This window comes from Ammospiza caudacuta, chromosome 21 (assembly GCF_027887145.1).
Source record: "Ammospiza caudacuta isolate bAmmCau1 chromosome 21, bAmmCau1.pri, whole genome shotgun sequence".
Taxonomy (NCBI): domain Eukaryota; kingdom Metazoa; phylum Chordata; class Aves; order Passeriformes; family Passerellidae; genus Ammospiza; species Ammospiza caudacuta.
The window spans coordinates 6,898,358-6,918,988 of NC_080613.1; the positions used below are offsets into that span (position 1 = coordinate 6,898,358).

Below are 20,631 nucleotides of genomic sequence, written 5' to 3' on the forward strand. Positions count from 1 at the left end.
AATCCTCTGGCTTCATCCTTCTAAAATTTAGGAATTCATCTAAGCACTGATTTGGTTCCCTTTAGAGTCAACAGAGAGAGAGACAATTTCAGAAGGAAATTCAAGCCATTACACCTGTAGAGTTAAAATTACCACTTTCTGTTAACTGCAGAGAATGTTTAGATGAATACCTGAGACCAAATGTCTGGCCTGATATAATTCCCCATGAATCCAATGGATCAAATCATTAATTTGTATCATCTAGTCTTGGCCAGGAACTGTCATATCAATGACAGTGGGGAAACAGTCTTTGGAGCTGGGAAACAACCAATTCCCACTGCTCCTTCTGCCCACTCCATTTTCCTAGATTTGACCTCAGAGTGGTCGCTGCCTTATTTTAAATTTCAGTGAAAGACAAATCATTATTACTTCTTTCTCACAAGACATCTGCTAAGAAGCAGACCAGCAGGAAAAAATACCAAAAAAAGCTAATTAGAAAGCTGAATCTCATGAAACTGAAAATGTAATTCTGAAACCCCAGAAGGTCATGGTACTCAGAACAATTGTCCTGAAAGGTGAGTGCCCAGGACAGCTGGAGTTCAATTCTAAAGTTGTGGCATTTCTGCCTTTGTTAGTTTGAACCTGGAAAGGGATTTATCCAAATGGATAAATTTGGGATATATTAATTTAGGAACAATGCAAAGATGGGGAACCTATTTGGAAAGATGAGTGAGTTCAGAATTTTTAAGGTATCTAAGAAGTGCACCGAGAAGGTTTATTCAGTTTAATGCAAGGGAACTAGAAACTCCTATAAGAAAACAAAAACAAAAACAAAAACAAAAACAACAACAAAACATTTCCCAACAGCTTCTTCCCACTCTGTTGGGACCTGCCAGCATTTTGTCTTGGCTGGGAATTTCATCCTTTCCCCAGCCACTGCAGAAGACTCAACTTAAACCTTTAATTCTGCATTTGGGGTGATGGAAACAGGCTCTGCATGCTCCTTGCCTCTTGGCCTCACCCTTGAGCCCATTCACAACCTTCTTGTGCCATCCATTAGAGCAGCCTGGTGGAGCCCTTTGTGTCACCCATGCTGCTTGGGGAACACTGGGACGCTCCTCCACCTGTTCAGGGATGCCAGCAGCTGATGGGATCTGGTTGGTGCACAGGATTTCTCTGCAGCCAGCACAAAGCACAGCCTGGGTAAGATCACTGCTTGCTGTGGTATTGTTTGCAGAGGAAAAAAAGGAAATATATTTCACAAGAGACTGGGAGAGCACCAGAATATCAATACAATGCTCACAAAGCAAGTTTAATCCATTTTTAGCCTGTAATAAACAATGAAGTCTGTGAAACCTCGACAAGAATACATTGTGCATCCTCAAGGAGGACAACACAACAGGATATGTGGGAGAGAAAAGTTTGCCTGTAGCATGAGAAGAACACAGAGTGGAGTCTGAATATCTTCACCAGCTCATGGGACTCTGGATGAGCTTTGCTGCAGAATCACAAACAGAGATGAAGAATTCACTGTGTGCAGCTGGCACATGCAGCTCCTTTTGCAAGAGATAATAATGGCACTTTGTGCTGGCCTGTTTGGGGTAGAGTGAATTTCCTCTATAGCAGCTCAAAGGATCCTGGTGAAGGTCTGTGACCAAAATATTTGTTGTTAACACACTGATGATTTCGATAATGAACATCTTGCTCAGCAGAAAAAAAGGGGGAAAGAGGATTTTAGCTAGATTAGTCATCTTTGTTTGAGATCCAGCTGGGTGTTGGTCTACCTGCGGGACATGGTGAGTGCTTGCCTTTGTCTCACTTCTTTAGTTTTCTTTTAATAATTTTCTACTGCTTCAATTTTTAAAATGAAGTTTTTCTCTTGACCACCAAGTTTTCTTGTTTTTTTTTGCCCTTTCCTCTTCCCCCAGGCCCCTGGAGAGCAGTGAGGGGATGACTGTGCTGTGTTGAGCTGAACGCTGGGGTTAACCCACACCCACAGCACAACTGGAACACACCAGGAAAACCTCTTTGTCCATCATTGTGGCAGCTGTTGAGTGATCAACATGGGCACTTCTCTGCTTTCTAGGTCTCTCAGTTCCATATGATTTCTTCCTGAACTTCTAATAAAGAGTCCAAATTACTGTTTCCCAAATTACTGTTTCCCCATCCTCATCACTACCATATGTTTTTGTTTGCCCAGTGCATGCAAATTGGAGACTCTCTCTTTTAACTCTATGTGTTGTGAATTTCTGTTCTTCTGATAGACTGGTTTCTATTTTCATAATGAACAATATTATAGTTTGAAGAAATCCAAACATTTATTTTAAGATATTTGTGGAAAGGGTGAAAAAAAGTGAGGATTGGATGTGCTAAAATTGTTAAAAGCTCCAAAAAAAATTCCTTACTGGAAGAAGAAATAGAAATCCTTGTTCAATGGAGCTTTGCTGATTTGGGGTGAAGATCCAGGCTTTGTTCATTGTAGGGAGAAGGTGAGTTGAAATACTCAAGACTAAAAAGAAGAGACCACTGAAAAGAGAAAGCCACTGAAGTGAAATAATTTTGTTTTTAAAAATGGCATCCAGAAACCTTATCTTTGACACATAAGAACAGACACATAGCCAAATATGCTGTAACCTGCTTAGGTTTCCAAAGCAGCAAATTAAACCAGTGGACTATGCAGTGAGTGTCCATTCAGATGAGCAAAGCTCATTGAACACAACAATACTGTAAGAGAACATGTTGAATACTCAATGCACCAAATAATCCTCTTTTGATACAGAGACAGTCACAGCTTTGGGAACAAGGCAGCAGCGGTGCATGTGTGACTGGAGCAGGGCAGACAGGGAAAAGCATAAGCAACTACTCTTTTCACACTGTTTTATGTTTTCCTCTACTTCTGTTTTTGTTATATTGATAGAAAATCTTATTTCTGGGCAGGACATCTGCCCCAGGAATTGGTTGACTTGGATTTTGTGGATGGAAGTGTTACTTCCTAGAGAGTTTTTATCGCAGAATTACAGAATTATGGCATGCCCTGAGTTGCAAGGGACCCACCAGGATCATTCGATGCAGCTCCTGGCCGTGCACAGATACCCCCACAACCCCACCCTGTCATTTTGAGTGTTGTCCAAGCAATCCCTCAGCTCTGGCGGCCTCGGGGCTGTGCCCATTCCCTGGGGAGCCTGGGCAGTGCCAGCACCCTCTGGGACAAGAACCTTTCCCTGATATCCAAACTGACCCTCCCCTGACACAGCCTTTGGGTGATGAAATGTTCTAGGTCTGTGAGACCTCTGGGTGCCTGAAGAGTATCACGTTATTTGTTTTCTCTCTCTCCCTGTTCACAGGAATATGGAATATCATTCTGGGTGGTGCCAAACCTGCTAGACCAAATCACAGAAGCGTTCTCAGGTGCAGTGAGGAGAGACACCCAAAACTGTTGTCTTGGTTGAGTTGGCAAATCCCACGTGGCTGCACTGCAGGTTCATGGAGCCTTTGCTTTAATTCCAAACAGCCTCATGTAGGACACAAGGCTTCCCCTTCTACTTCTGGTAAATGCCAAGAGCACCAATGAAAAAACACACCGGTGATAACCCCAAGTACCATTTATTTGTTTAAACAAGGGCTTTGACTTTGTTTATAAGTTCTGTGTAAGACCCAATTCCTGAATTTTCCCTGCTGTGGAGTTTTTTCTGTGGCCTTGCACCAGGGGAGTCTGTGAGAATCATTTCAGTCCTTTGTTTGAGCCAGTGTGACAGAAGCCAAGGTGGCTCACCAGGAAGATTGCTTTGTGGCTGAACAGCCCCTTGGAAAAAAGGCACAACTCAGGAGATTTGGGCACCCTGCCATAGACATAAGCTGAGCTTCAGCCCTGTTGGAGCAGCTTGGAGCTAACGAAAAAGCTTCTAATTCTACTTAAGAAAGATTTGCTGAAGATTTAGCTTAAGAAAATGTTCTGTAGCCACAAGGGATGGGTGAGAGAAGGACAGAGTGTCCTTGCATGCTGGAGAAGGGCTTGTCCTTGCAGGAAGGAGGGCATGTCCCACTGCCCTCCTTGGCCCACATACTGTGCACAAGGTGGCTGATTTTTTTCCTGCTGTCAGCATCACCCAGCCCAGCCTAGCCCAGCCCCACCACTGCCTCGGGGTAGTGTCTGGAAACCTCAGGGTCCCTGTCTGGAAGCCTCACATCACAGCTTTGTTAAGCTCTGCCCATACATTGGGCTGCCTTCGCTGGTCTGCTGAGGTTTATCTGGGCGGGTCATTCCCCTGAAAGAGCCCCATCTCCATTCCTCATCCCAAGCCATCCCCAAACCCAGCGGAGGGACTTTCACCTGCAGGGCACAGCCGGACTGGGAGCACAGCTGGCTGCATCCAGAGTTAGTTTGGCCCAGTTCTGATCATCTCAGCTCAGCCCAGCTCAGCTTGGCTCAGCTCAACTTGGCTCAGCTCAGCTGCTCTCAGCTTGGCTCGGCCTGGCTCAGCTTGGCCCAGCTCAGCTCATCCCAGCTCCGCTCTCCTGGCACGGCCCGGCTCAGCTCGATCCAGCTCAGCTCAGCCCGGCTCGGCTCAGCTCGGCCCGGTTTAGCTCGGCTCCCCTCATCTCGACCCGGCTCAGTCATCCTGGCTCGGCTCATCCCAACTCAGCTCAACCCGGCTCAGCTTGGCCTGGCTCAGTTCAGCTCATCTCGGCTCGGCTCGGATCAGCTCAGCCCGGCTCGGCTCGGCCCGGCTCAGCTCATCCAGGCTCATCCCGGCTCGGCTCATCCCGGCTCTCCCGGCACGGCCGGCGCTGTCCGCGGTGCTGAACCGCTCCCGCCCGGCGGGGCTGTGGAGCGGCTCGGCACGGCCCCGCTCCCCACGGAGAGCCGGGATCCCCGCAGCGAGGCCGGGAGCATCCTGCTCATCCTGCTCATCCTGCTCATCCTGCCCATCCTGCCCATCCTGCCCATCCTTCCCACCCTGCCCATTCTGCCCATCCTGCCCATCCTTCCCACCCTGCCCATTCTGCCCATCCTGCCCATCCTGCTCATCCTTCCCACCCTGCCCATCCTGCCCATTCTGCCCATCCTGCTCATCCTTCCCACCCTGCCCATTCTGCCCATCCTGCCCATCCTGCTCATCCTTCCCACCCTGCCCATTCTGCTCATCCTGCTCATCCTGCTCGCCCGCCAGCCTGGAGCTCTCCGGGTCCGGGAGGAGAAAACTGAAGGCGGGGGGTAGGAAAAAAAAATTAAATTAAATAGATGGGGTCTTCCTGGAATGGCAATCGGCCGCGCTGCAGCCTCCTCCCCCAAATCCTTCGGATCCCCCCTCGGACAAGTTTCGACCCCTCCCGCATCCCCATCCCGCGGCCCTTCCCGGTCTCACCCTCCCTTCCCACGGCCCAGGCTCCGTCTGGCCGGAGCTTTAAGTCCCTCCTTTTTGCCCCCGGCCCCTCCCCTTCTCTAATTATGTACAAAACACTTCTTAGAATAAAATGGCCAAGCCGGGGCTCCGCCTTGCTTTCCTCTTCCCCATTCATCCTCTGTAGCCCGCTCCAAGCCCCTCCTCCGGTGGGCAAGCCCAGCCTCTCGCTTCCCTCCTGGAGCTCTTTTCATTTTTATTTCTAACCCCCTCTCCATTCTCCCTGCTGCCTCTGCTCTTTCCCCCGATGGCTACGAACTGAGCAGCAGAAGAGAGGGGGGGCACAGGAAGGGGGAAGAAAAAAAAAGCAAGAAAAAGGAAAAGGAAGAAGGGGAGAAGCGGAATTTTATTTTTTTTTTTCCCTTGCCTCTGCCCTTAATGCCCGCGATCTGGATCAAGGAAGGGGATTTTCTGTCTGAGCATGAAAAGGACTGCTAGAGCCCCAGGATTTTCACGCCTGCAGTCTCAGCCCCGCACCCAGTATGCGAGCTGGACAGAGAAGCTCTCCCACAAGTTCCTACCGAGCCGAATAAAAGCCACGGGCGAGCCGATCTCCGCCACAGAGGGACATTAGCATCAGGTAAGGCGGGCGAGCGCTGCTGCGCTGCGGCTGCGGCGCTGCCCGTGCCCGGGGCCGGCTCCCCCGTCCTGCCGCGCGTTGTGTAACGCGGCCCCTCCGCTGCCCCCGGCCGCGGGGATGGATGGCCGAGTCCCGCAGCTCCGTTCTGCACGCGTGGTGCCGGGATCCGCGCTCTGGGAGCGCTGGTTTTTACTGGGGCAGCCCCCCCCCCCCCCCCCCCCCCCCCACCCGGAGCATGGCCGGAGATTGGGGTTCAGCTGGCCGTGGGGGTGGCAGGCAGCCAGGATCCATCTGTATTCCGGAGTATCCGTACATCCCGGAGCAGGGGGGGACCGTCCCCAAGGAGATGGTGTCATCTCCACTTAATCCGCTGCTCCGCTTTCGCAAGTGACAAGCAAATCGCGGAGGAAAAGGAAAGTCTGTCGCCTCGAATCCCACACTGGGCTGATTGCCTCCACTTCCAGCGGGGTTGGGAGACAGCGGCAGAGCCGGGGGAGGGTAGGGGTGGCGGGGAGCTGCACCCCACGGTGCTGGAGATGGCTTTTCCCCACATTCATTTTCCCCGTTCGGTGCTGCTTGCGAGGCTGGTGTGGAACGTAACTTTGCCTTTTTCCAGTCCTTGTGGAATGGCGGGACGGAGGGCATCTCCATGCCATTGCATCATCCCCGGGGTCTAGAGCCCCAGAGACCGTCTGGAGAGAGGAGGGGGGTTATAGGTGTGTGTGTTTTGGCTTTGGAGAGTTCCCCCGTGCTGGTACCTGAGAGTGGGGAAAGGGAGGAGGTGTCACTTCTTGGATCCAGTCTCCTGTTCATGGAGGGAACCCAGCAGCAGATGAAATGCTGGCAGAATTGGTGTTTGAATTTAGCCGTGTGATTGACATCTGCACTAGGCAGGACAGAAGGGTCCTTCATGCTTTACTCTGGCTGCTCATCTGGCTGCATAATAATAATGTGTTCATGGCAGTAAATCTGCTTTCCCAGGAGTTGTAGAGAAGTATTTGGGAAGACAGTGAGAGAGGAGGAGGGAGCGAGTAAAGAGGAGATGTAGCTTTGGTGTAAGGAACATGAAAGGCTTTTGAAAAAAAAAAAAAAATTCCTTATAAAGGAAAAATATCGATCAGCTCTGCTTGCGAGTAGCAGACAGACAGCCCTGGACTCTCTCCCTCCCACACACCCCAGACAAGCCACCGTGCTCTCCCTGGAGCATGTACAAGCCAGGCACAGGCAGCACATGCTGTGGAGCTCACAGCCCACCCCAGGCTCAGACACAGCCCCTCGGGCTCGCTCTGCAAACCCCTCTCCAAGCTCTGCAGCCCCGCAGCTCCCGCACGCTCAGCCACGCAGGTGGGATCCACGCACACTGAACGGGCAGAAATAGCTGCACTGATATTCTTATTATGTAAATCGAACCTTCAGAAGTTCACATGAGCACACACACACACACACACACACGCACACACACACGCTGTCGTCTTTGCAGGGCTCGCTGTAGGTGGTTTGTTCCTCCAGTGTAGCTTTCTTCTCTTGTAGTTGGCTCCAAGCATTGATTTGGGGTTTGTCTGACTCCAAAGCCCTTTGCAACTCAGCAGAAAACCCTCTACGTTTGGTGTGTCTACGCTTGTTTTATGGCTCTTTGCAGATTCCCAGGACTCGGGAATGATTTCAGTACTGGAAAGGCAGACGAGCAGCAGACAGGGAAGCAGGGAAATGGCTGGGGGAGCGCTGGCATTTCCATACTCATCATGCCTTCTCTGATCAGGAGCTGGAGTCTGGGAGTATGGGAAGAGCTCTGCTGGAGTTACATAGCTCTAAAATGTGTGTGAGTGTGTGTGAGCAGAATCACACACGCATCGATGGCTGAAACACACAATGCAAGGCTCCACTTCAGTCTTACCCTGGTTCAGAGAAAATCCCTCCCATCCTCAGGGGACAGATGCTCCCTTTGCATGCTCCTTTGATCTGAAATGAGAGTGGGCACAGGGGGATGATGTCACTGGTGTTAGAGGTGCTTAACATCCCCCTCTGACCTTCCTCCTCTTCCCCTCTTTCCGTAGGGCCTAGTGAGGGCACAAGCCTCCAAGAGCAGGAATTTAATGAGGCTGACTAAAGTCTGTGTTAAAACTTTGGAGAGGAGGAACATATGGTGGATTGGCTAGTTTTAGGTAAAATGTGTCCCAAAAGAAACGGCACAGGATTTGTTTCTGTTCCCTCCTAACCACCACTGTTTACTACATTGGGAGTATGTGTAAGGCGGATGCTAAACACTCTGTGGGAATGGGTCTGCCAGCAGACAATAGTCATTGTTGTCTGTGTGACAGAAATAGTTCAAAGCCGAATCCTCCCATCTTTGTGCAGGCAGGAGCCCCACCAGCTTCTCCAGGTGCATTGCTCAGGAGAGCGTGGCAGGAACTGACTCCAGAACCAGAGATCTGCACCCAGCTCCTGGGAATGGATGGGGATTTCAAGACTTTAGCCAGGACTTGGTATTTACAGCTGATGAAGAGATGTTGAGAAAACAGAAAAAATTGATTGGGGAGGGCTGGAAAAAATCGCTGAAGAACGTAAATGAGGGTGAAGAACCCCTGAGCACTGTGAGACACAGTGTTCGGAGGTGGGAAATCAGGGAGGGATGCCCCAAAAAGGGAACACACCCCGTGCCCTGCTCAGCCTGGCTCAGCCTTGTTCAGCCCTGCTCAGCCCTGCTCAGCCCCTTTCAGCCTGGTTCAGCCCAGCTCAGCCCCGTTCAAATCCGTTCAGCCCGGCTTAGCCCGCTTCAGCCCAGTTCAGCCCCGCTCAGCCCGGCTCAACCCTGTTCAGCTCTGTTCAGCCTCCCTCAGCCCAGCTCAGCGCCTTTCAGCCCGGTTCAGCCCCATTCACCCCAGCTCAGCTTCCCTCAGCCCACCTCAGCCCCGTTCAGCCCGGTTCAGCCCCATTCACCCCAGCTCAGCCTCACTCAGCCCGGCTCAGCCCGGTTCAGCCCGGTTCAGCCGGTTCAGCCCCGTTCAGCCCCGCTCAGCCCGGTTCAGCCTGGCTCAGCCCCGTTCAGCCCGGTTCAGCCCGGCTCAGCCCGGCTCAGCCCGGTTCAGCCCGGCTCAGCCCGGCTCAGCCCGGTTCAGCCCGGCTCAGCCCCGTTCAGCCCGGCTGCGCCAGCGCGGCGGGCGGGCGGTGCCGCCGGGCCCCAGGAGGGGGCGCTGTGGCTCCACGGAGCGCCAGGCGCGGATCAGCGCGGAGCGGAGCGGGGCTCGCCCGCACCCCTGCCCGCATCAGCGTCCAGCCCTGCCCGCATCATCCCTGCCCGCATCAGCATCCAGCCCTGCCCGCATCACCGCCTATCCCTGCCTGTATCATCCCTGCCCGCATCAGCGTCCAGCCCTGCCCGCATCGTGCCTGCCCGCATCACCGTCCGTCCCTGCCCGCATCACCGTCCATCCCTGCCCGCATCATCTCTGCCCGCATCACCGTCCGTCCCTGCCCGCATCACCATCCAGCCCTGCCCGCATTCCTGGGCAGCATCCCCTGCCCGCACCCCCGCCCTCATCCCTACCCGCACCCCTGCCTCCATTCGCCGTCAGCATCCCCTGCCCGCACCCCTGTCCGAATCTCTGCCCGCATTCTTCAGCATGTAGTCATCCTCGTCTGCATCCCTTCCCGCATCCCTGCCCGCCTCCCTTCCCGCATCCCTTCCCACATCCCCCGCCCGTATCCCCGGCCGCGGATGGAGCGGAGGGGCCGGGGCCGGGCGCTCGGTGCCGCCGGGGCTCTGCTCCTGGAGTCCCGGTGCGGCTGGGCGGGTGCGGGCCGCTCCTCCCGCTCCGGAGCCGCGGGGAGAGCAGAGCCGAGCGCAGCCTGCGGGGAGGCGGCCCGGTGCGAGCAGGGATCGTTCACCCGGTGATGAAATGCAGCTACTTCTGGGACAGAGCCCAGCAGCTTTTCCGTGCCAGCAAATACTACAGGGGAAGTGAAAAATCACTTCATGCATTGGAAGTGCAGAGATGAACTTAGTGAGGCAGAATATAAATTACCCAGACCGAGGAAGCTTGTGCCCAGTTGTTTGATTTACACCATCCTGCTTGCAAAAGTATCATGAGATTTTTAACAACTGTAAAGACCTTGGCCCATTTCCTTCCAGGCCACATAGAGCAGCTTTTCAGAAAGGGAGAACATCCGCACACACGCACACAGATCTCTAAACAGATCCATGGACTGGGGACTGGTCCTGCTGTTCTCCCTCTCCCCTGGAAGATGGCTGCCAGAGCAGGATGCAGAGTTAGGGAATGGTGCTGAGCTGAGTCAGGGCAAAATAAATATCTCCTCCCGGCAATGTGTGTGCTCCAGAGTGTTCTTGGGTGCCGGGGAAGGTCTTCCCCTGCCTCCTGTGCCTCTGCATGGCCACGTCCAGCTGATGTGCTGGGCCTGGAGCACGTCTGGCCAGGGCTGCAGCGGGCTGGTGGCTGCAGGTGGTGTGGGAAAGGGAAATGTTATCAAGGAGAGAGAGTTGGGGAAGCAAAGTGGATATATCTAGCAGGTACTTCTGTCTGGAGAGAGGATGGGCAGAGATGGACCAGATAAATGAGGTGACATTCCCAGGGTTTGGAGTAGGCACGGGACAGCTGTTGCTGGCTTGATGAGCTAAGCTATGCAGTGCCAGGGAAGGAAAAGTCCTGACTAGTGGGAGGGAGGAATGGGAGAAAGAGCAGAAATCAGAGGAGCAGCTGATTAACATGAGCTGAAGGCTATGGAAGGATTTAAGTTTATTTCAGGAATGCTGGATCACATCCCAAGTGGAGGTGGCATAAACTGGGTATATGAACGTGTCATTTTGGAAGGAAAACAAGAGTCAGGCCCAGGATTCCCCTGAGCCTGGGCTGGGGAGTTTAACACAACATTTACAGCCCCCTGCTTGGGGAGTTGTTTTCCTGCAGCCTTCAGGCAGAACCTGCAAGCAGCTTCACAGGAAAAAGATGCTTATTTGTTTTTGCTATTTGCTCTTCTGAAATCATGTGTTCTACATCCATTTTATTGTTGCCTGCACGGCGCAGCTGGCAGAGCTCAGCTCTGCACAGAGCTGCTGCTGTGGCTGAGTGGGACCCATGGTGGCACCCGTGGTGGTGGCATTTTTCTGGGTGTTGACATGGCATTCCCCAGTGCTTGAACTCTCACATGTGTGATTCCTGGCTCCTGTTCCAGGAAAACAACCAGTTGCACTGCTGATGGATCACCTCTTCCAATGGCAATAGGAATAGCAGTAAGTCATAGAGGAGTGAATAATCTAGAGAGGGTCACCTGCAGAGGAGGATGGAGTGAATTGCCTTTGCCAGACACATGCTGTTGTTCACTGATGGAAATGCTGGGCAGAGGTAGAAACTGATGTGCCAGAAGCACCAGTACAGCTTTGCAGCCCTAGAACAATTCTCTGTGTGTGTGTGTGTGTTAGCAGTGGGCACTGTTTGGTGGAGCATTTCCATCACAGAGACATCTTCCCTCCCAGACAGTCATGAATTACAGCAAAGTCAGCTCACGGCTGACACACCAAGCTGTGAGAGGTTCTCACACAGAAGACAAGCTCCAAAAAACCAACAAAACCCCAACGATTTACTCCAGCACTTTTTGTTGGATATCAAAAAGGAATATAGGAATAGAGGGAGCTTTCCCTCCCATCCATTCTCCACACTCCCAATTTCCAATAGAGTAGCTCTGGATCCTGGAGTCTTTTCATACCTGGGACCTGTATCATTGCTGTCCTGATAGAAAGTACATCCTTTACCCTGGTATTTAGAGGAGATACATCCTGAAGCCTACGACATGTCTTCTTACAGCCTGGACTTTAATATCTTTGCATATTACAGCTGGAATATGTTGTACAGCAAGTTCCTGTGAAAAGCTCGCAGCCTCTCGCTGTAAATCACTGCAGCCTGTCGAAGCCAGGGCTGTTAACTGGCTCTGTGGTGAGTGAGGATCTCTTTCTTAGGCTTTGATTTAGAGTGTGATTTAGAACCTGGCCTGTGCTCTGGACTCCACTGTGTCCATCACGGTTTTGGATGCAGTTTTGGCCAGAAGTCCTGAGTCGGCACAACCGATCCCATTTAGCCATTTCTTTACCCTGCCCTGGCTGTGTGTGTGCCTGTCAGATACATTGCTAACACTGGAGACCCCTGTGGTAATTTATCCTCACAGCTGCAGATGCTGACTTGCTAAGCAAAGTGGAAGACAGGGAGGGTGAGCTTTGAAACCATCACCTCATGCAGGCAGCACATTCCAGGTGAGGCTGCGGGAGCAGAAAAAAATAAATAAAAGGAATTTGTGGAAAATCACAAAGCAGCTCAAGCTAACCAGGGGAAGAATGAACAGAAATGAGCTGTGACCCCAGGGAGGAGGCTGGGGATTCAGAGCAGGCAGGAGGAGCGGGATGAGCAGGTGGGAATCCTTAGCTGGACTTGTGGGCTCAGTGGAGCAGACACCAGCAGGGCAGGGCGCGGGCGCTGGAGCAGCCGGGCTGCTCTTGGTGCGTGGCTGCTCTGCAGGCAGGTGCAGATGGTGAGCGGGTAGGCAGAGCCCTCTGACATATGCTGGGGTACATATGTGGCTCTGGGTCCCTCCTGGCTCACACCACCTTCCTGCCTGGTCCAGGAATGCTATCCCAGCCATTTCCCACGCTGCTCTGTGCTGAGCGAGGTTTGCAGTCAGAATCAAAGGCGTGTTTTGAGGGAGCGGCGAGAGCTTTGGAGGTACAAGCTGAGACCAAAGAATGCCTAAGAAATACCAAGGAAGTCAAAGGGAAGGACTAACAAAGCACAGTGTTTGTGCTAAAATTGTGAACAGAGAGAAGAAAGCAGCAACAAGGATCCCTATAACATAGCCTTAAGACGAGCAGCTATTTCTAGAATTGCTTATTGTCATGTCGTCCAAATTCGGAGTCGCTTCTGCAAAACAACTCCAGGCTTTGCTGTTTTATGCTGGAGAATGCTGATAATGTGTTTATCTGACATTTCCACTCTCCTAAAAGAGAATTGTAAAGTATTTGAAAATGATGGACCATGTTTTAGGCCAGTGAATAGATAAATCTGGTCAACCAGGGAAAAGAGATCAATTAGGATTTTCCTGCAATATTTACCTAAAGTAACCAAAGAGCGGAAATTTGAGTTAAGAAATATTTAGATAAAACTAAACTAATCTTTTGTATTCAATTAGAGATACATGTGCAGCAGTCCTTTTTGCTTTTTGGGAGAAGAGTTAAGGTGAAAAGACTGATTGGAGCTGGAAGTGTTGCTCAGGGAATTTGCTGGAGGATGAGGAATGAAGGAGGGACATATTTTGCTGATGAAGCTGGCTTGGGCCTTGTTAAGACTGGAAAAAATTGAGAAGTGTTCTAACCACAACAGTAGGACACTAAAGGGATCAGAAAGACATGGATGAGTGCTGTCACTCCTGGGATAACCTTTCAGCTGTGTGGGGACATGCAAAGTCAGTGGTTGTCTGAGGACTGTCATCTGCAATGCCAGATGGAATATCCTCTGTGTGACTATTTCTTTATTGATTCCTTTCATGCTTTGTGTTTTAGTAACATTCTGCAGTAATGGACTAAGTCACAGGTCATCTGTGGAAGTATTTTTTTGGGGAGGGGGGGTTTAGATCTAGTACTACATAATTTCCTTGGGTGTCTCCCAGCTTTCTATGGGAAAGACAAGGAGTAAATAATAACCAAATCTCAATTTTCTCCCCTTTTTGTGACTGGATAGTTGTCAAAATCTCTTCTCTTGTCTCAAAGGCTGTGCTGCTGCAGGATGTGTCACTGAGTGCTCAGATAGTGCTCAAAGTTTATCAAATACAGACTTTTTCATAGCTGGGCTCAATTGTCACTGACCCAGAGCAATCAGAACCACAAAAAGCCTGATCCTGCAATTGGAATCACACAGATAAATTTTTAATTACAGCCCCATGGACATTATGAAACTGATTTCCAAGGCCAAAGCCTAAGCAACAACAGCAAATCCATACACACGGTGAGTGCAGAGTGAATAATGTTTATGGTTCATCAGTATGCAGCTTCTTTGTTCCAAAATGCTGGTCAGGAAGGCAGAAGAAATATTCCCCGGGATATTATAAAGACTAACATATCATCAGAGGGAGAATCAATGGAGATTGATGGCAAATTAGATGGACACTTGAGACATTAAAGGGAAGGATGGAAAATAGAAGTGATATTATAATTGAACCATATTAATACATTTTAAATTGCTTTACAAATATTAACAAGTTAAATAAGGGAAGGCTGGAAATGATAGTTCATCTAGTCTGGGAAAGCTGGGAGTGAGGAGGGACATTCAGGTTCCAGCACAAATGTATATGAAGGTTAAAATGAAACGTGATCAGAAGTATTTTAACACTTTGATGATAGAAGAACAAGGGGACACATCAAAATTAAAGGGCACAACTTTTAAAGCAAATTAAAAGGAAATAGTCCTTTCTTCAGTGTATAGTGAAGGCACACAATTCCCTGCTGCAGGATGTGGCTGAGATGAAAGTCCGGATGGATTTGAAGTGTAAAAGGCTACATAACTTTGTAGCAATTAATAGCATTTGCAGCCCTGCAATCTGGGACAATGGTAATCAGGTCTCAGGCTTCAAAGCAGAAGATGACCATCTTCTGGGGTCAGGAAGGACATTTTTGTCTCTGCATAAAAAGAACATTATATGGTTGGCCAGGTAATGTGACTGCCTATGGTCGATCCCGCTGGAAGCTAAGTCAGCAAGAGATTAGCAAATTGCTTCTGTGGGTGCTGGATTAAGGTATTATAAAAAGGTTTTCATCAATGCCAGACGGAATATCAATCCAGCAATCTCTTCTTCTGTGTCAACTCCCACAAAAGTAATTTCAGTGATTAGAATAGATATTGAAGTGGGACATGAAGCGGGTGGTTCCAGGCAGCAGCAGTGACCCTGAGCTGCACAGCTCAGTGTCCTCTATCAGCACCAGCATCTGCAGGATGGCACAGAGCTGGGATGAGCCTGGAGGCTCCCAGCACCATGTTCTGTAGGGATACAAGCTCCCTGTGCCCAGGGGCCTGCTGCCTGGACAGAGGAGGGGGAAAAGAAACAGGGAATGCTGTCACCTCAGAGGAAATGCAGCACAAGGCTTGGAGAACAATTCGAATCCTGTCGGTAGCAGCATTTCAGTTTGCAATCTTGCCTTGACAGATTTTGAAAGAAGTTGGTGGCAAAAGGTAGCAGAACATTACAAAAAACAGGACCTTAAATACTGCCATGGGATATAGGGAACATTTGGAAAATCAGCCCTCAAGGTGTTTGTAAGATGTCACCTTAAAGAATCTGCCCGAGCTGATGCAGGGATGCTGCGACAGAGACGAGTGGGTGCATGAAAATCTGAGACTTAACCAAAGCAGCTTGGTAGGAGTGACAGGGTGGGCAGAGATCAGCTGTGGAGCCGGGTCCTCTCCCCATATTTTCCTCACAGTCCCATCCTCCTGAGGGTCCCTTGTACTGGGCACAGTCCAAGGGTCATCCACCATCACCTGCTGCTGGGATTAAAGAGGAATGTGCCTTTCTCCATAACTTTCCTCTCCATCAGCCTTTCTGTTCCTGTTGCTGGTCACAGAATTTGGGTGAAGAGAAACAAGGCTGTTGAAGTTCAGCTTCAGCAGGTGACACTTGCTGAGGGCCACTTCAGCACTGGCCATGAGCACCTCTGGGTGAACAGAGATGCTCTCCCATGGTCATAAAGCAGTGCTCCCTTCAGAAGGATGGGCTGTGAGGAAAGCACATCAATAGATGGGATAAAGTTCTGACAGGTGTGTGACTGGGAGGAAGGAGGTGGGAGCTGGTGCTGGGAACACCAAGTTCGCTGCTGGGGCAGGTGTGAATGCTCAGACAAATTGCCACATCGGGGAGGAACGAGTCCTTTGTTTGCTGGATGGTAAAAAAGAGACAGATGTGAGTGGCAGGTGCAAATCTGCCAGTGAGGTGTTGTGGACATGTGATGATTGCTGTGCTCATGGCCTGGGCTGGGAAGGATGGATGAGGGAGTTTTTGTTCTGCAAAATTCACCAGAAAGATGCATGCAAAAAAAAATAGCTGTAAGGTAGGACTGCAATTTACCTGCATTATTGGAAGATTGATTTCTGATGAAACGAGCAGGGAAAGGAGGAGAATAAAATTTTATGGATAGCAAGAATGGGGATCAGAGGTCTAAAATGGCAGCTGTTAGTATTCTTGAAGGATTGGTTCAAATGAGACTGCAGAAACCAGTGCAAGCTCCTGATTTCCAACCATCTGCATTTAGGAAAGAGAGGGAGACCAGCAGGCTGGCCTCAATGCAATTCTGCTGGATTTCCCCCGAGAATCAGAATTGTCCCTGCATTTCAAGTACCTGAAAGCCTTAAAACACTGCCAAGGCTGAAAGGTGAGGCGAGGGTTGGGAGCGAGAATGGCTGACAGGAATAAGTAGATTGTAGTCTAGGCTGGATAATTCAGGGATCTGTAATAAAACTGCCCAGTGACAGATAGTGAATAAAAGACTACAGGTATATTATGGTTTACGGAGCACAGGACAGATGTGTCTCTAAGGAGGATGAGATAAGGAGAGGAAGGCAGCAGTGGCTGCTTTGGGATGCAGCAGCACTGTGTGAATAAAGCAGAGCTCTAGTGAGATAGTTCAATCATGGTGCTGTCACTGACATGTTATATATGACCTTGAGCAGGTCACTTAGGCCGGGAGCTTTGCAGAGGAGCTTTTTAAATGCATGTGTTTCCATGCAAAGGAGCTGAATCCCTTCAGTGCTACAGCTCTGAGCCTCCTGCTCACACAGCGGATGGGAACTGCCCAGGGAATTTGGATCCAAGTTTGGCATGAGGGAAAATCTGGATTTTTTTAAAGAATTCAGCAACCCCTATCCTCAGGAAATATAATTCCTCAAAAAGCAGTAGTCAGCTATGCTGACTCTTTACATTTCCAGCGCTGGGTAAAAGCAGTGCTGGTTTCCCTCTCCCTCTCCTCCACCCCAATAAAATGGCTCCTTCTTCAGAAATCTGGCCTGAATTAATCTTTCTTCTCATTGCCTAAGATCACTGGCAGAGCTTGCCTTTTACTGGAATAGATAAGGGAAGAACATTCTAATTGTATCTGTTTGCCTCCCTTGCACACAGAAATGACTATTTTACATACAAAGTACATAAAATGAAGTTTGCAATTGCACACACACACACAGAGACATGTGCATTGTTCTTTGAAGAATGCTGAATCAAGGCTGCTGTTTCATATTAATCTTTTTCCCAACTTCAGCATTTTGCAGTAAATAGCAATTAATGATAAAGCTGCCTGCGTTAAATAGAAGAGCAAAAGAGGCTGATAGCTCCTTCCTACCAATGCATCCTGCTGCAGTGCTTCTCATTACTTTAAGTTTGAAGACAGATTTTGTCCATGGCTGCACTTTATTTTTTTCTCATTGCTGCTTCTCTGAGGCAGCTCTTCTGTAAAGCCTTGATACCAGGAAAGTGCAGTCCCCAAACCCTCGTGTGTCACATCACAGGGACAATTTTGATGCTGCTGGGGCATGACTTTCCCTCTGTGCTGTGGCAGGCGTGGATGGAAGGGCTGGGGACCAACACACTCTGCTGCCCTTGCACAGCTCTGGTCTCCAGACCTCCATCAGGACTCAGGAAAAGGAAAGCAACAGGAGAGCTGAGACGCGCTCTGGGTTTTATTTTTAGGTGTAAGTTTAAAATTCCAGGTGTCGCAGACATCTTTTATGGAAAAGCCTTTCCTTAGGATTTTTCCTCCTGAGAAGCTGGGAGGCCTCAGGAACAAAATGTAAACAATGATTATCTGCTGCTGTGGAATGCAACAGGTGCATCTGGGATTGGTCTCATGGCTGTTTCTAATTCATGGCCAATCACAGTCAGATGGCTCAGACAGAGAGTCTGAGACACAAACCTTTGTGATCATTCATTCCTATTCTATTCTTAGCTAGCTTTCTGATGAAATCCTTTCTTCTATTCTTTTAGTATAGTTTTAATGTAATATATATCATAAAATAATAAATCAAGCCTTCTGAAACATGGAGTCAGATCCTCGTTTCTTCTCCAGTCCAAGAACCCCTGTGAACACGGTCACAGGAAATCAACAGGAGAGCTGAGACACACTCTGGATTTTATTTTTAGGTGTGAGTTTAAAATTCCAGGCACTTGAAGGGACATGAGGACTGATTCCCAGCCCAATAATGCAGAATTTCTGTATTCAGACACTCAGGGTGCATTTTCCATGCCCCCCATGCAGAGTGTTCAAGCATGCAGCATCTGCTGGGACAGTGCTGCAGGACTGTGGAAGATGACAATAAACCACTGGAGCACAAATGCTTGCTCATTTTGCCCAAAACTGATGTTAATAAAGCAAAATATTACTTCTGAGGGGAAGCTTGTTTCCTCCTCTTGGAGAAACTCCAAGAGCAAACTAATACAGGGAGCTGAGATCTTTGGCAATGTGGAAATATCCACAGAGATTTAGATGCTCAATTCCTACACACATACCTAATTTTCTTTAAATCCTCTGCATGCAGGGAGCTGAGCAGGTGCTGCTTCCCTGAACACCTCCAGGACTATGATTGCTGTGAGCAGGGTCCTGTGCTGGAGAAAGCACATACAAAAATGGGTGCAGACCCTGCCTGAGGAGGAGCAGGATCCCTGGAACAGGCTGTGCCTGTGTCTCATTCCGAGTGCTCTTCAGGGCTTTGAGTCAGGGATGGCTGATGGAGGGAGCTCTGATGCTTTTTTTTTTTTTTTATTTTTTTTTTTTTGGCTTAATATCACAGGCACTTGGACATCACATGTTCCAGTTTTCTGTAGGGACTTTGTGCCTGTTTGGTTCTGTGGTGATCCAAAAAAAAAAAAAAAAAACCACAAAAAAAAAAAAAAAAAGGAAAGCCAGGAGAAGTGAAAAAGAAGATTTCAGAGAAATAGAGGGTGAAAAGGGATGGTGTCACTGTCTTAAAATAAACCAGCAGCATATGGCAATTTCTAATGGAAAAAGTAAATTAGCTCTCGGATTATTTCCTGGGAACTTTTCACTCATTTTTGATACAGAGCTTTGCTCATCTATTTTGCTGTAAATCTAATTATTTCATTTTAAGTTCTCTGTTGAGTGCAGGTTTAGACTAGAAGACAGCAAAGGACTCTGAAAGTCACCAGCTTAAGGAACTCAGAGAAACTCAGCCTTGCTGAGATCCCTCATGTTGTTATGAAGATCTGACAGACAGTTATTGGAATTCCTGGTAGGAATAGGTGAATAATGATTTCTCTTTTTCTTTTTTTCATCAGTTTAGCTCTGGAAGAAAAAATGAAGGGAAAAATTACTTTTAGGTATTTAAATATAATTAGTGTAGCAGGGGAAGAATGAAAAAGATTTTATATTTGAGACTAAAAGGAAAAGAGAGTAGAAAATAATTTTAAAACTTGAATTTTGTATAAATGAATAATTTTTTTTTTTCATAACCGTATTATTTCACTTTTGGCTGGTTTTGTTTTTTTGTTAACGTTTCCTTCTGGATCCACTTTATAGACATCTCATCATGAAGCATTTACATTAAGAAATAATGCAGTCATGTACTTTGATTATTTTAATTTTTTCCCACCCCACTTTTTGACAGTAACTATCTCATGAATTCAATCTGAATTAATAAACATTGGCAGACAATCCCCAAGCACTTTTCTGAGCCTAATTTTAGGATGTGCTAAAAACAATGTCTCGCATCCTTTAGTGCCTATGATTGCAGTTTCCTTTTTGCTTCACACAGTTAAAGACAATTCCTACCTCAAATAGCAGATACTCAAAGGGTCCAGAACGATGGGAGATAAAAGGAGAAAATAAAAAGATCTGTCTGAAGTCAAAGTAAATCAGGAGCAGAGCCATATAGAGATGAGGATGGTCTTGACTTCATTCCCTGCTTTCTCACCAGTCTGGGGATTAATTATAAATCTCTTTCTCACCCATTAGATTTGTCTCATACTCCTTCTACTCCTACACTTTCTCATTCACACCTTCAAGTCTTTGCTACTCTTCCTTTAATCCAACTTTCCCGACTCTCCAATTTTTGCAGGCTTTCCTCTCTTCTCCCCTGCTCCTCCTGGAGAAGATTGCTAATGAAGTGGCAAGTGTTAATAACATGTCTTGGCTGTGCCTGCTGTGATGGAGAAAGGAGGAGAGAGGTGGGTGAAGGAAAGCTGCAGAGAAGGAGGATCAGGATGATGTGAGCTGATTTCAGGCTCTGGATGAGGTGCAGGAAGGCAGAGGAAGCCCCTGCATGCTCAGAAACCTCCTTGCAATGGGAGCAGAGTCTGAACTGAGTGTCTCAGGAGGAGAACATCAACATGTCTGCAAGGTGATGTCACAGACATCTTTATGAAAAATCCTTTCCTTAGGATTTTTCCCCCTGAGAAGCTGAAAGGCCTCAGGAACAAAATGTAAACAATGATTATCTGCTGCTGTGGAATGCAACAGGTGCATCTGGGATTGGTCTCATGTGGTTGTTTCTAATTAATGGCCAATCACAGTCAGATGGCTCAGACAGAGAGCCGAGCCACAAACCTTTGTTCTCATTCTTTGCTGTTCTATTCTTAGCTAGCCTTCTGATGAAATCCTTTCTTCTATTCTTTTAGTATAGT

The 20,631-nt window shown here is 48.7% G+C and overlaps 1 protein-coding gene across 1 annotated transcript in view; it reads left to right on the forward strand.

Annotated features, from left to right (window-relative positions):
- Positions 1-5,664: 5,664 nt before the first annotated feature.
- BRINP1 (BMP/retinoic acid inducible neural specific 1) overlaps positions 5,665-20,631 on the forward strand; it is a 94,316-nt gene continuing 79,349 nt past the window's right edge. Inside the window, exon 1 of the mRNA XM_058818359.1 lies at positions 5,665-5,961. The gene's annotated coding sequence lies outside the window, so the exon portion shown is untranslated. The remainder of the gene's footprint in view (positions 5,962-20,631) is intronic.